Source organism: Schistocerca piceifrons, chromosome 8 (genome assembly GCF_021461385.2).
Source record: "Schistocerca piceifrons isolate TAMUIC-IGC-003096 chromosome 8, iqSchPice1.1, whole genome shotgun sequence".
Taxonomy (NCBI): Eukaryota; Metazoa; Arthropoda; class Insecta; order Orthoptera; family Acrididae; genus Schistocerca; species Schistocerca piceifrons.
In genome coordinates, this window is record NC_060145.1 from 339,970,708 (window position 1) to 339,986,047 (window position 15,340).

The window sequence follows — 15,340 nt, forward strand, 5'->3', positions numbered from 1 at the left end:
GAGAGAGAGAGAGAGAACGTTTAAAAAAGCTATCAGTGTTTGTGGCGAAAATGTCTTTTAGCAGCCTGATTATTTAATACAAATTACTTAACTGTCGTAGCCTGGCGTGGTTCCATGTCTGCGAACTGCTTATCGCAATGTGGTGGGGCATCCATAATCCGTACTGTAAACTTAGGTACACTTTTGGCAGTTAACAGATCAAGAAACGCAAAAGTTCTCGCAATTCTCTTATGGCGGGCAACTAATGTGCTTAGCACGAGTAACAAAATTGTGTGCCAAAGTCATCAAACATTAAATTCCACGTTTAAACACTTTCACGTTACATTTTCTCTTGGTGCTCTGTGTATCATATCAAATAGGAAAACAGTTTGCTTAACATGCTTAATACGTCGTCTTATTTCGCAGTCTACATGAGGTATACCACAAACCAAGCTGCGACTTGCAAATAGTAAACAGAGCGCAAAATACATACAAATGTTTGAACTACAGTTCGTTACACCACGAAAAAGCAGTTCACTTGAATGTTACTTTTAGTTTACGTGCTATGTATGAAGTTGTATACATCAATTCAATTGCGAATTCTGAAAGTAACCAAAATACCAAAATATAAAACATTTGTCAGCGTCCAATTCACAGTTGACTTTCATTGCAGGAAACAATTCGTTTGAAGAACGTCTTTTAATTCACAATACGTGGAATTCTACATAACATTCAAACGCTGAATTAATATCAACCAGTGTACCAAGTACAAGTAATGGAACCTGTGCATGAAACACATGCGAAAGCATAAGTCGTTGTTCACAGCAACACAGATAACAGATTCCTTAAACGTCTTTTATACTGTACGTGGCACTCCGAATTATCAGTTCATCAGGAACTTGTAAAATAATAACCAAAGCACAAGTCCCGTGTAGCCTTCCAAACCACATTTTGTTTTATGTAAGTCTGCACACTTTCGTGGCCGTTGTCACTCAAGTTAAAATCTTCTGGGTTATTAGGCCGCGTCATGTTTCTTCTAAAATGTTCAACGTTTCGACCCCTCTGCCAGGATCTTCCTCAGGATCTTTTGGTGTCCACTACTGCTAAAACACTGTCAAAGACGAGTGTCGCGTCCACTTATAAAGGAGGAGTTTTCTGGCGTTCGTGCTGGCGTAGAGATTGTATTGGTTAAAATTCATATGGCTACCATTGGCGGGCCATAGTCATAGGCTAATGCAGAAGAATCGGCGTTGGTAGCTCATCTCCTGTGGATACCATTGGCTGTCATCGTCATTGGACAGAAAGGCTCTATTCCACACATGCTGGAGAAGGGGTATTGGCTGGAATGCCTGGTACCGCCATTGGTTGGTCGTCATCAGTGGCTAGATTCGAACGGACAGAGCAAGAGAGAGGGAATGCTTACCCAAAATATTATTGTCCGCCGAGGTGACTTGCAGCGCGTTGTTTACACCGCGGCCGCGTATTTACTTCCTTGATGGCGCGGAGCCACGATGCCGGAAGCCTATAGCCGTCCTCTCTATTGAGGAATCTATTGCATTCTTAGAAATTTCAACCGCTTCTCAGACCTCTCTTCTATAAATGTTTGTTTCTTTAGCCAGTACACGTGCGTTATTAAAATCGATGTCAGAGCCACAGTTCTCGCGATGTTCCGCTACTGCCGATTTTAAACTTTGTTTTAGCCGCATGTGCCGTTCGTGTTCCTCAATTCCTTCTTTAACAGTTCTTCCCGTTTCGCCTATATACACTTTGCCGCAGCCACATGACACTTGATAGACGTCTGCATTGTGTAGGTAATCAGGTGCATCCGTTTTCCGTCAGAAAAAGTCTTTTATTTTGTTTTGACTAAAGAAAGATGTCTGAATACCATTTTTTTTTTAAATTCTGTTTATGCGCTCAGTGACCCCAGAAACGGACGGTAACCTGACGGAGTGAGAAGGTGGTTCCTCGTCATTTATATTAGCGGTATAAATATTCCGCCTAAAAGCCCTGTCGATTGAATAACTATCATACCCATTTGCTTTCATTGTCCTCTTTAAAAAATTCAACTCCGATTCTAAGTTGTCGTCATCGCTGATACGGAAGGCACGTGAAGACAGAGTGTTGAGTACTGCTTGCTTCTGGGTTGGGTGGTGGTGCGAAGTGGCATCTAAATACCTGTTTGTGTTGGTCGGCTTTCTGTACACTCTGTGACCTAGAGTGTTATCAGATCTTCTGTATACCAGCACATCTAGTAACGGGAGACCGACCTCACTCTCAACCTCAAAGGTGAATTTTATTTTGGGGTGAATTCCATTTAAGAAATTGTGGAACGCATGAAGTTCTTCTTCGCCGTGTGGCCATATAACAAATGTATCGTCCACGTAGCGGAGCTAGCAAGAAGGCTTCAAAGGAGCACTACTTAATGCGTGTTGCTCAAAATGTTCCATAAAAACGTCAGCTGCAATTGGAGAAATGGGTGAACCCATAGCAAGGCCGTCAGCCTGTTCATAGAATTCACCATTTGTATTTAAAATAGCTCGAACGAAGACATAGTTCAATTAAGTTACAAACATCTGGAGCAACATTGTCTCTTATGATCCCCATTGTATCTAGTACTGGGACGTTAGTAAATAACGATGTCTCATCAAAGCTAACAAGAATGTCACCTGCAGATATCCTCAGTGTGCGTATAATTTCTAATAAATGTTTCGAATCTTTTATAAAAGTATTTGTTTTACCAACTAGATGTCACAGTTTGCCAGATAAATGACGTGCATCGCCGAAAACAGTCCAGTTTTCTTTGCTCTCCAGGTCTGTTCATAAGATTTCACACAATAATTTTGCCGAGGGCATGCAGCTTTACTGTATGGTTAAATGATGATGGCGTCCTCTTGGATAACATATTCCGGAGGTAAAATAGTCCCCCATTCGGATCTCCGGGCGGGGACTACTCAGGAGGACGTCATTATCAGGAGAAATTAAAACTGGCGTTCTACGGATCGGAGCGTGGAATGTCAGACCCCTCAATCGAGCAGGTAGGTTAGAAAATTTAAAAAGGGAAATGGATAGGTTAAGGTTAGATATAGTGGGAATTAGTGAAGTTCGGTGGCAGGAGGAACAAGACTTTTGGTCAGGCGAATACAGGGTTATAAATACAAAATAAAATAGGGGTAATGCAGGAGTCGGTTTAATAATCAATAAAAAAATAGGAGGGAGGGTAAACTACTACAAACAGTATAGTGAACGCCTTATTGTGGCCAAGATAGACATGGAGCCCACGCCTACTACAGTAGTACAAGTTCATATGCCAACTAGCTCTGCAGATGAAGAAGAAATTGAAGAAATGTATGATGAAATAAAAGAAATTATTCAGATAGTGAAGGGAGACAAAACTTTAATGGTCATGGATGACTGGAATTCGGTAGTAGGGAAAGGGAGAGAAAGAAACGTAGTAGGTGAATATGGATTGCGGCTAAGAAATGAAAGAGGAAGCCGCCTAGTAGAATTTTGCGCAGAGAACATTTTAATCATAGCTAACACTTGGTTCAAGAATCATAAAAGAAGGTTGTATACATGGGAGAAGCCTGGAGATACTGACAGGTTTCAGATAGATTATATAATAGTAAGACAGAGATTTAGGAACCAGGTTTTAAATTGTAAGACATTTCCAGGGGCAGATGTGGACTCTGACCACAATCTATTGGTTATGAAATGTAGATTAAAAATGAAGAAACTGCAAATTGGAGGGAATTTAAGGAGATGGGACCTGGATAAACTGACTAAACTAGAGGTTGTACAGACTTTCAGAGAGAGCATAAGGGAACAATTGACAGGAATTGGGGAAAGAAATATAGAAGAAGAATGGGTAACTTTGAGAGATGAAGTAGTGAAGGCAGCAGAGGATCAAGTAGGTAAAAAGTCTAGGGCGAGTAGAAATCCATGGGTAACAGAAGAAATATTGAATTTAATTTATGAATGGAGAAAATATAAAAATGCAGTAAATGAAGCAGGCAAAGAGGAGTACAAACGTCTCAAAAATGAGATCGACAGGAAGTGCAAAATGGCTAAGCAGGGATGACTAGAGGACAAATGTAAAAATGTAGAGCCTTATCTCACTTGGGGAAAGATAGATACTGCCTACAGGAAAATTAAAGAGACCTTTGGAGATAAGAGAACCACTTGCATACATATCAAGAGCTCAGATGGAAACCCAGTTCTAAGCAAAGAAGGGAAAGCAGAAAGGTGGAAGGAGTATATAGAGGGTCTATACAAGGGCGACGCACTTGAGGACAATTTATGGAAATGGAAGAGGATGTAGATGAAGATGAAATGGGAGATAAGATACTGCGTGAAGACTTCGGCAGAGCGCTGAAAGACCTCAGCCGAAACAAGGCCCCGGGAGTAGACAACATTCCATTATAACTACTGACGGCCTTGGGAGAGCCAGTCCTGACGAAACTCTACCATCTGGTGAGAAAGATGTATGAGACAGGCGAAATACCCTCAGGCTTCAAGAAGAATATAATAATTCCAATCCCAAAGAAAGCAGGGGATGACATATATGAAAATTACCAAACTATCAGTTCAATAAGTCACGGGTGCAAAATACTAACGCAAATTCTTTACAGACTAATGGAAAAACTGATAGAAGCCGACCTCGGGGAAGATCAGTTTGGATTTCGTAGGAATGTTGGAACACGTGAGGCAATACTGACCCTACGACTTATCTTAGAAGCTAGATTAAGGAAAGGCAAACCTACGTTTCTAGCATTTGTAGACTTAGAGAAAGCTTTTGACAATGTTGCCTGGAATACTCTCTTTCAAATTCTGAAGGTGGCAGGGGTAAAATATAGGGAGCGAAAGGCTATTTACAATTTGTACAGAAACCTGATGGCAGTTATAAGAGTAGAGGGGCATGAAAGGGAAGCAGTGGTTGAGAAGGGAGTGAGACAGGGTTGTAGCCTCTCCCCGATGTTATTCAATCTGTATATTGAGCAAGCAGTGAAGGAAACAAAAGAAAAATTCGGAGTAGGTATTAAAATCCATGGAGAAGAAATAAAAACTTTGAGGTTCACCGATGACATTGTAATTCTGTCAGAGACAGCAAAGGACTTGGAAGAGCAGTTGAACGGAATTGATAGTGTCTTGAAAGGAGGATGTAATATGAACATCAACAAAAGCAAAACGAGAATAATGGAATGTAGTCGAATTCAGTCGGGTGATGCTGAGGGAATTAGATTAGGAAATGAGACACTTAAAGTAGTAAAGGAGTTTTGCTATTTGGGGAGCAAAATAACTGATGATGGTCGAAGTAGAGAGGATATAAAATGTAGACTGGCAATGGCAAGGAAAGCATTTCTGAAGAAGAGAAATTTGTCAACATCGAGTATAGATTTAAGTGTCAGGAAGTCGTTTCTGAAAGTATTTGTATGGAGCGTAGCCATGTATGGAAGTGAAACATGGACGATAACTAGTTTGGACAAGAAGAGAATAGAAGCTTTCGAAATGTAGTGCTACAGAAGAATGCTGAAGATTAGATGGGTGGATCATATAACTAATGAGGAGGTATTGAATAGGAATGGGGAGAAGAGAAGTTTGTGGCACTACTTGACTAGAAGAAGGGATCGGTTGGTAGGACATGTTCTGAGGCATCAAGGGATCACCAATTTAGTATTGAAGGGAAGCGTGGAGGGTAAAAATCGTAGAGGGAGACCAAGAGATGAATACACTAAACAGATTCAGAAGGATGTAGGGTGCAGTAGGTACTGGGAGATGAAGAAGTTTGCACAGGATAGAGTAGCATGGAGAGCTGCATCAAACCAGTCTCAGAACTGAAGACAACAACAACAATTCAAGAAAGTTTTGCTTATGACAAAACATAAACACACTATTGTCCACTTCTCATTCCGTATTTCACAGCAAAAAAGTAGCACATTGTTTTCCACATTCACCATTCATAGGACATGCCTCGCACATTTCTAACAATTACGAGTCTCCACATACGTGCCGAGACTGCTTTATTACCTCCTCACATAGCAAGTTATCGATGTTTTACAGAGCTCGTCTCCCTCGCGAATTATTACACCATTACCATCCTTTATCTCTCCAGTTTCTACCAGCATCAGTTAGTTTTTGATTCTCATGTACTGGCTGCAGTGTTATGATAACGAGCACTACACCCCAGAATCGATGCTCTAAACCAGTCTCTTTTATCTGAGACTTTTTCTCAGACGTCCTACGTGTCTACTACATCGAGCTCCTGTTTTAGCGTTTCGCTTCATAAACAGGACTTGTTTTCGGGAGCAACGAGGTGCAATTCATTATCTGACCATTCTATTTAAGGTTTCCCAGTGGTTTTGCAAAATGACGTTTGGTGAACCCGATATGGTTCTACCATGGCAAGTATCACTCCATTAGTTCTCTAACTGAGCTGGTGCCACATTTCTAATAATTCCACCAACCTTTATTCCTACCCATCGATATGCACATCAGCTTCGACATACTGCTGTAATCCAAATGCTTCCAACATGTCTCATACAGTTTTCCCACAGTCCATATCTGACACCGACATGTACTGCTACATGACTACTCTGCGATTCACAGTCAAGTGTTTGGGAGATGATTCACTGAACCACTTCCAGACTTTTTTCAACTGTTTCACTCTCACTTGGTAGAAAAAACAGCTCACTTGCGACGCCTGAGTTCTCTTATTCTATTACGATGGTCATTTTTCAATTCAAATGGTTCAAATGGCTCTGAGCACTATGGGACTTAACTGCTCAGGTCATCAGTCCCCTAGAACTTAGAACTACTTAAACCTAACTAACCTAAGGACATCACACACATCCATGCCCGAGGCAGGATTCGAACCTGCGACCGTAGCGGTCGCGCGGCTCCAGACTGTAGCGCCTAGAACCGCTCGGCCACTCCGGCCGGCGGTCATTTTTCCCTCTGTGTGTGGACCCAACTAAGTTCAAAAATGTGTGTGAAATCTTATGGGACTTAACTGCTAAGGTCATCAGTCCCTAAGCTTACACACTACTTAACCTAAATTATCCTAAGGGCAAACACACACACCCATGCCGAGACCAGCCGCACAGTCCATGACTGCAGCGTCTAAGACCGCTCGGCCAATCCCGCGCTGCCCCAACTAAGTACTTCCGCATTCGGAGGAAAAATTTTGTGATTGACATTTCGTGAAACGGTCACACCGGAACGAAAAACGTCTGTTTCACTAATCGACAATCCAACAAGCGTATCATTTGCCTGTTACTCTCGCCATTATTTCGCGATAATACGAAACGACCTACCCTTACAAGAACTTTTTCGGTGTCGTCCATCAATCTTATCTGTTAGGGATCTAATACTGGGCAGAAAACTCCAGAAGAGGACGGAGAATCGTAGTGAAAGCAGGCTCTCTAAAAGATTTGTCAAACTATGACTTTCTGAAAGGAGCACCGTTATAATAAAACACAGACACTCTGGAAACATAATTAAAAGGTCTGTGTTCCTCACCTGCTATAATACGTTTACGTTTTACACAATTACACAATACACTGTCATCTCTTTAATAATATACTACAAAAGAGAGTAAAATGAATGTGCCTAGGCACTGCTAGGGCCACTGCTGCGACAAATGTAGAATATTCATGAGTTGTAATCATAGAGCGTAGCTTTTACAGTGGAACGAGAACATTCAGTGGAATCGCAGACTCACTATTTACATTATATACATCCCAAATTTCTTCCAGCAGCTACAGTCGCAGGTTCGAATCCTGCCTCAGGCATGGGTGTGTGTGATGTCCTTAGTTAGGTTTAAGTAGTTCTAAGTCTAGGGGACTGATGACCTCAGATGCTAAGTCTCACAGTGCTTAGAGCCCTTTGAACCATTTGAACCAGCATCGGTATCCGTCAGTTTGTCATCTAACTTACCTCTGTTTATACAGATTAAAATGTAATGTAACCAGACATGAAGCTGTCATTAACTTCATTTTTTGTGCCTTTATTACGGAACATTTCGCTATAGGAAAGTAGATACCACTGTTGTAAACTGAAATTCGTGGGTAAGAAATTCACAGAGGCAGGTACGTTATAGACCACCGATTTTGTAGCTACGTCGGCGCATTATCGGGAGGCAAGTGCCCTGTAACATGAATGTATGCTCACATTAAACGTGAAGTGGTAATCTGCACCAACTTTTGTATCCATTTCCAGTTATACCAGAACTGCAGATTCATCCTATTCCATTCGTGTATGGAGTTCAGGACGAATAGGTGCTAAATGCCTCGGTGCGACTCTACAACACACATTGCTGTCGCTACAGATGCGATGCGTAGGGAATGTAGCACATCCCCTGATTATTCGTTTTAAACTGGTTCTAGACACTTTTCACTTTTGCAGTGTGGAAGAGGAAGTTCAAATGGTTCAAACGGCTCTCAGCACTATGGGACATAACATCTGAGGTCATCAGTCCCCTAGAACTTAGAACTACTTAAACCTAACTAACCTAAGGACATCACACACATTCATGCCCTAGGCAGGATTCGAACCTGCGACCGTGGCAGTCGCGCAGTTCCGGACTGAAGCGCCTAGAACAGCTCGGCCAGCGCGGCCGGCCTAATAGCAAGTAACTGCAGGAATAAAATTATGTTAGAAACCGACTGAGGTGTGGAGTGGGGCGCGTCTTCCGGCTACGTAGCGGTGTCGTAACCAAATGCCTGAAGTGCCCTCAAGTGCAAACAATCTGGGAACTCATTTCATCAGACCATGCGGGAGCAGAACACTCTACTGTAACGAGGATAAATATAGTAACTTTACCTAGAGATGTCGCAAGAACGCGTTTCAGGATGCAAACTTAGCATAAAGGAATGTTCTGAAACCCTGTAGTTAAACAGTAGAGGAGCCGAGGGCGCTGGCAGGCTCAGAAAAGGAGAGCACATTCGGTCAGCAGTGTAAGGGCAGATCACATCATAGTCTGCCATAAAACCTCCACCCTCCACAAGCTCGTTCTCAGAGTAGGGCCATTCCATTTCCATCAAGGATACCGATGGAAAACCTATTAAGATGCGGGATGCTATGGTGACTTTAACAGGTGTCTACAAACTGCCGCCAACTATTGTGAATGCAAGTTTGGCAGTGGAGGGCATTTCGGACTGTCCTTTGTGCTACTGTCGGATCTTCGGCCTTCACACGATCTCGATAACAAATTACAGGCGTATGCAGTACTCTGGGAACGAGCCTAAGTCCAGCTTGACCCATCGAGAGCACTGAGGCTCCAAAAAGTCCAGAGCCACACTGGATTGCCGAGGCCCACCACCCTCCCATGGGCTGTAGCACTGATCAAAGACAACTCTCAGATAGTTCCTCGCCGGGCACTGACGTGCAACCACTTCCTTTAACAAGGTAAAGAGTCAAATGCTTTTCGGAAGTCAAGAGATATTGCATCTTCATGATTGCCTTAATTAATGGGTCTAAGAACGTCATTTGAGAAATTAAATTGTTGACTTTCACATGATGAATGTTTTCGGATTACATGGTGCCCTTAATTACGCCATTGCAATGAACAAGAGAGCTGAGAGAAAAACATATGCGGCGTTATAAATATCCTGACTCTTGGATCGTCACACTTCCCGTAAATTTGTGCAAATCAAAGCTCGAAAGATACCTTCAAGAGGCAACGCCCAATTTCTGTGTCCTGATACAAACAGGACTGCTGCTCTGTCCGACGTTCTTGATACGGAAGTAATATTGTGCTCTAACTACCATTCTTTTCCCTTTGACTGTCTGTGAGCTAAACAGTCCCCCAAAGTGAGCTCCAGTCTCACTGTGTATAAAACAATTAAAACTATACACATTTAAATTCACGCTAAACTGTGATGTTACAATCACATCGCTGATTGAATAACAATAAAGCTTTGTTGAAGAGTCACGAAAGTAATGATGAAAACCACTATGCATTTTTGTAAGAATAATCTTTCCTTCAATGGCGGAAAGTGCGGTGTTTTGAACTCCCTGTCAGATTAAACCTGTCTTACAGAACACAGTTCCCTAGTATATACCAAGTGGTTATAATTAAAGTGCAGCTACTCACAGAGTGTGAAGTGTAATTATCGCATGGCTGCGAAACTTGGTAGATATTCAACTGCGTTAACACGGAACCGATTTATTCCGGATAAAAAATTAGTCCAATTTTGGCCACCAGGTGTAAAACTGGCGCTGTACAGCATCTCGTCGACGGATCCAGTGCTTATACTGAACAAATTGTGTAAGCGACGGTTAATAATATCAAAATTACGCCTTTCACTTTTTTGACGTTTTCTGTCCAATGGGTCAAATGGCACTGAGCACTATGGGACTTAACATCTGAGGTCATCAGTCCCGTAGAACAGACTACTTAAACCTAACTAACCTAAGTACATCACACACATCCATGCCCGAGGCAGGATTCGAACTTGCGACCGTAGCGGTCTGAAGCGCCTAGAACCGCTGGGCCACTCCGGCCGGCTTTTCTGTCCACGTCCCGTTCTTAATCCATTAGATACACCACATTTCTATATGTCTTCCTTGCATAGACAGCGCCAGATTTGCACCTGGTTGCCGAAATTGAGACTAATTTTTTTTTCAGCGTAAATAGGTTCCGTAATGGCACATTAGAATATCTTCCAAGTTTAACCGCAATAGCTGCACTTTAATTACAATCACCTGCCACATGCAAGTAGTCTTCTGTGATAACACTTACCTGGCTAGCTATAACTGCCCTGCGACTGTGAAGGCCACGGTAGTTCAGCGTAAGACTGAACCCGACAGCCGCCGGTGTGGCTTTTGCTTTTGTTTGTCATTTTCCTCCTGAAGCGTCATGGAAATTGCCGGTGGTACTCGCTTCCTGTGTAATTTCCGACATATTCCGACACAATGCATGTATAAGCCACATTACCAATTGTATGTTATGTTAAGATATTCGTTACTTACGTAACTACTGAGGTTGTATTGTCCTCTTTTTACATAACTGAATGCGTGACATCTTTGAGGTCGGGTTGCGCTGTTGAATATCTGGTCACAATCTGAAACGTATCCAAGGCCATCCTCATTCAGAATAGCGACCACATACGGTCCCTGAAAACTATAATCCTCAATTGAATACCGACATCGTAAATGTTATAACTTTATTACTTTAACGAACAGCGAAAAACAAGGGACAAAATGCTCTCGTGCGGGAACAGAGGGAGCTTACAAAAATTAGAACAGTCAAGCGAAGATGTTGTTAACTCGTCTGTCACGGAGACACAAAGTTATTACACATTTTCATTTAGGCTACTTGTCAACTATTTACGTCGCCACAAGACTTTTGTCTTAATTTGTATCTTCATGCTAATGGAATTGGCTTGGAGTCCAAATTTGTCAAATAAGCGCTTTCATTTTAATACACGTAGTTTATAACGTGTAACAAATAAAAAATATTAAAATAAAATAATAATAAAATATAATAATAATAATTTGTAATAATAATAATTGTTAGTTTGGATAAGTAATTGAGGGATTAAAATTTTACGCCGTGAATTTATCGAGCTTCGCACGTCCGAAGATGTACGGAACGTAGCCAGGGCTCATTATGTATTTTTTTTGTAGACAGAGTCTGATATCTGACCTCAGCTTCAATCATGAAGATGGAGTGACTAAAACTACTAAAACAAAGCAAAGCATAAGATTAAATAAACATATATTCATTTCAACACATACATTACGATATAAATTACACTTACGTAAAATTCTAGATAAATAATGGCAGATCATTCACAAATGAGAGCGACTTATTAATTCTGCGCCTCTTTTCTGCTAATAAATATCAATATGGCTAACTGTGGAGCCGCACAAAATATTAAATCCTTCTAGGACAACGAATGACATGAGAGTGTTGATGCCTACTCGCTGTGACAAGAGAGCGGTGTTAATTGCTTTATTTTGCATTCTCTTGTCTTAAAAAATCGATACATATAATCTAAGTTAACTAACTTAAATATTATCTGTGCTCTAGTGCAAATGGTTCCTTAAACTGCCCCCCAAATTGCGAGAGCAAAGGTGTACCACCTGCAGCTGAGCAATTTGTTGACGTATTTTCTTTATTTGTCATGTCATGAATCATAAGTTATTACGTATCTTGTTTCACAGATTCAACATACTTAAAATATCATAAAATGTCATACATCCACAAAAATACATAAATAATAATTACATACAAGATCAATGAAAATGAAAAGAAAAAATAAAAATATTCGCTTCCGAGCAGTATTGAACTTTTTTTTTTTTTTTTTTGTAACCATATATATTTATTTAAATATTTTAACAACGATACATTTAAAAAAAAGACATTTTTCTATTAATCTATTATCCTAGTGATGGTTAATATTATTGTCATTTTTATATGTTTTCGTTTTTATATTTTCCTTTTTCGTTTTTCTCTTATTGTTTGTTCCTTAAACCCTTTTACATGGCCATTTGTCGTCTTTTTTTTTTTTGAGGGGGGTAGACATTGCAGGACAGGCATAACAGTTTATATTTGGCATCGTTGCATTGATTTGAGTTTATGTTTCTGTATGTGATGCACTTGTGATGACATAGGCATATTGTGTATTCTGGTTTGATCTCTTCCTCTAGTTACACTGTTTAGTGGGACAGTGTGAAGGACTCAGGAACTGCAGTATCAGAGACTAGCGAAGTGGCTCAGCGCTATCACTGCTAGCGTGCATACAGTTCTCAATTTTATGTAACAGTTCTACACAGACTGTAACGAATTTCATAGTTCGTATTCACTTGTGCTGTTACTTTGTAAAAATTTTGTTGGGCATATAGTCCGTTGTTCTCTTTCACTTCAAAATGTTATTACACATGTTCATTCAATAAATAAAATTAATTAATGGTTTTGTGCATATTCAGAGATATGTGAACATATTCTCTTTAGAATGTCACTTGGTAGTAAAGGTTTATACTGTGCTAAAGTCTTTGCACTTTAAAATAAATGTCACGTGTCACACGTTTTGTTTACATTGAGACGAAAGTTCTTGAAGAAACAAGTTGGAGATCAAGAATCTCGCAACGAAGCGTGATTTGGAAGACATAGTTAAAATGTGGTTTCGTCGTGGTAGGAATTCATGGTGTCAGTGGTTCCATACTGACCAGTCCGTGTTACATCTACTCAATAACCTCCATATTTCGTCTTCCAAAAAGCGTATGTCGTCTCCTGGATATTGTGTCGTCGTTTCGTCGAAAAGTGTGCCGTGGTTTTGCTACTCACGTCACCTATAGTGTCCCATCATGAGCGCAGTGAACCGTTTTTTTTATATTTGCACACAACTTGTTCATACATTGTTCGTTGCAAAACAAAATGTTCGTTCACAACAGAGAGCACAAAACATAACACATATCACTTCACTTTGAGTACAGTTTTCTGTTACATATTTACATAGATATAAAAATTTTCTGTGAAACATGTATCTATACATTTACACTACATTGTTTTGTAATACATATACATATTTTATATTTTTCAATTGCATTAAACTAGATATTTACAAGTACATATGGGTCAGACATAAAAAAAATTATCTAATAGGTTCAGTGTATTGTGATACATTCAGAAAATCCATTTTCTTTTATAGGTCTCTTCCCCTTTTTAATAAAGTTTTCCTTTTAAGTATATTTTCCTTTACATCAGTACCACACAATAAGTGTTCTTCCTCATAAAATGTTTCCTGCAACATAAACTTTCATAATAGGTTAGAAAACATCCTTGAGATGATCTGTCCTGAAAATTCATAATTACAATAAGACACGACACGTCACATCCACAATCAATTCCAAATTAGCACATGCACAAAGTATCATTTACAAATAAAATAAATTATATAGCCTTGCTCAATTAATCTCATTTGTCATTTCCTGTAGAGTGGTTTTTTTTTTTTTTGTGTTCATGTGGATTGTGGTGTGAGTGTGAATAGCAAATCAAGTGTCTATCATGCCAATTAATGTATCAGGTTCAGAGCAGCAATTGTCTCCGGTCATTTAGTCTGTCAGCTTGTCTGCAAGGTATTAACAAATATAATCAGTAACTGTGCTTTGCATGAAAATTGTTAGTTCTTCCTGTGTCTTATCTTCTTGCTGCTGCTGCTGCTGCTGCTGTTACTGCTGGTGCTGTAAAATGTAGATACTTAAGATTATAGCTTATATCTTCTTCTTCTTCCAGCATGAAGTACCAGATGTGACTTACCTTGTTTTTCTATCAGCATACTCTGCTAAGGGCTAAAAGTTTTCAAATCTTTGTGAGGGTACAAACCTAAAATTCTCTTATTCTTGGGGTTTTGTAACAGACATGCTCCAGGATGTGGTATATCAATGATTGTGTAAGGACCTTCATATAGCGGACGCCACTTAACATTACGTTTTAGAGGTAATGACGATTTGTAGTGGGTCTTAAGTAAAACTTGCATGCCTATTGTAAAGTTTTGCCTTCTTTTCAAATTAGCACCATAGTTCTTATTTCTAATGTCAGCTTGTTCAGTAATTGCCATGAGTACTTCCCTTACCTTTTCCTCGTGTGAAGGTTTGGTGTTAGAAAATTTTGGTAGTGGGTTGCTCCATTCATTAGTTTCCTTTGTGTCAAACATGATTTCTCTGGGAGTGTAGGGTGTGTTGTATATATTTAAATTGTTGTGTATTTCCTCAAAAAGTGCTAGGTAATGTATCCAGTTTGTGTGCTGTGTTGAGGTATAAGTTCTCATGAATCTATTTAATTCTCTAAAAACTCTCTCACAAGGGTTGGCTGATGCATGAAACTTTGAAATAAAGATGCTCTTAATGTTATTGTCCTTTAGAAATTTTCTCCAGGTGAATCCTGCATAATACTTGGCGTTATCTGATAGAATGGCTTTAGGTTTTCCACAGTATGGCATGTAATCATTTGTGAATCTTCTGATGATGGTGTTTGCTGTGGGTGACTTAATGGCAAAAAGTTTGATGTGCTTAGAAAATATGTCATAAAATGCTAGAATGTATTTGCAACCTCCGATGCTAGTTGGATGAGGTCCGCTAACATCTGTACAAAGTATCTCTCTAGGCCCAGTAGGTAAGATAGAGTGCAAATCTGTTTTGGTGGATTGATTTTGTGGCTTGGATTTTTGACATATGAGACATTTGCTGATAACATCATGTATTTTTCTTCTCATGTTTGGAAAATAGCAATATGTATGTAACTTGTTTAGACATTTCTTTGTTCCGTAGTGTCCCCAAACTGTGTGAGTGTGTGCAACGAGATTGTGTACAGAATCTTGTGGTATGCAAACGCACCAGTTAGTAGCATTTGTGTGTCTTT

At 40.0% G+C, this 15,340-nt stretch overlaps 1 protein-coding gene across 2 annotated transcripts in view; it reads right to left on the reverse strand.

Moving 5' to 3' along the window:
* Positions 1-10,846, reverse strand: part of LOC124711729 (fatty acyl-CoA reductase 1-like) — a 158,109-nt gene extending 147,263 nt beyond the window's left edge. Inside the window, exon 1 of one of the 2 annotated variants that reach the window (XM_047241937.1) lies at positions 10,718-10,846. The gene's annotated coding sequence lies outside the window, so the exon portion shown is untranslated. The remainder of the gene's footprint in view (positions 1-10,717) is intronic. The other variant, XM_047241938.1, reaches the window with a different exon arrangement.
* Positions 10,847-15,340: the final 4,494 nt, after the last annotated feature.